This window comes from Myotis lucifugus, unplaced genomic scaffold (genome assembly GCF_000147115.1).
Source record: "Myotis lucifugus unplaced genomic scaffold, Myoluc2.0 scaffold_425, whole genome shotgun sequence".
Lineage (NCBI taxonomy): Eukaryota > Metazoa > Chordata > Mammalia > Chiroptera > Vespertilionidae > Myotis > Myotis lucifugus.
The window spans coordinates 475,351-476,290 of record NW_005871473.1 but is presented as its reverse complement, the minus strand read 5'-3'; the positions used below and the strand labels follow the sequence as shown (position 1 = coordinate 476,290).

The 940-nt window shown below is 49.3% G+C and overlaps 1 protein-coding gene across 1 annotated transcript in view; it reads left to right on the top strand.

The window, feature by feature from the left end:
- The window catches only part of LOC106699516 (cytosolic carboxypeptidase 4-like), a 96,922-nt gene that overhangs the window by 33,869 nt on the left and 62,113 nt on the right, over positions 1-940 (top strand). The window lies entirely within an intron of this gene.

The following is a 940-nucleotide window of genomic DNA, read 5'->3' as shown; positions in this document are numbered from 1 at the left end:
CGTGGCTTGTAAGGTTGTTGTCTACTGCAGTGGGGCCATCCTGCCTCTGATTCAACAAAGGTGTTCTGAGCAAGGATGTCGGGATTATTTCTCAGGAGCATGCTCTTTGGCATGTGTTTTTTCTGATGAAAAACCATCATAGACTATTTTTTTTAATTGAAAAAATCTTACTGGTTTTGTTTGTTTGTTTTTCAAAATTGATTTCGGAGAGAGGGAGACAGAGGTAAAAGCGTCAATGAGCCCTGGCTGGTTTGGCTCAGTGGACAGAGCGTCGGCCTGCTGACCGAAGGGACCCAGGTTTGATTCCCAGTCAGGGCACATGCTGGGTTGCGGGTTTGGTCCCCAGTTGGGGGCGTGAAGGAGGCAGCCAATCAATGATTCTCTCTCATCATTGATGTTTCTATATCTCTCTCCCTCTCCCTTCCTCTCTGGCAAATAGACATCCCCCAAGGGCTCCCGGGCTGCCAGAGGGATGTCTGACTGCCAGCTTAGGCCCGATCCCCCGAGGAGCGGGCCTAAGCCAGCAGGTGGACATCCCCCGAGGGGTCCCAAACTGCGAGAGGGCACAGGCCAGGCTGAGGGACTCCCCCCCGCCCCCAGTGCACAAATTTTTGTGCACCGGGCCTCTAGTATGTTTTTTTTAAAGTGTCAATGATTCTCTTTGCAAATTGAAGAAACTATTATGAGCCCCTAAGATTGAGGTGCCTCACTCTGTTGTCAAATCTCTCGAGGACGGGGCTCCGTGTCCAGCAGGCAAAAATTCCCAATACACGTTGCGCACGTGACTCTTATTTCTACTGAGGAATGACAAGCATCATCTCACCCACAGACTTTGTAATTGGCAAGGCGGGGAACTAACATGTAGGGAATGGCAAGAATATGCCACTTACACCTTTCTGTTTTCCTTTTTTTTTATCCTCACCTGAGGATATTTTTTCCA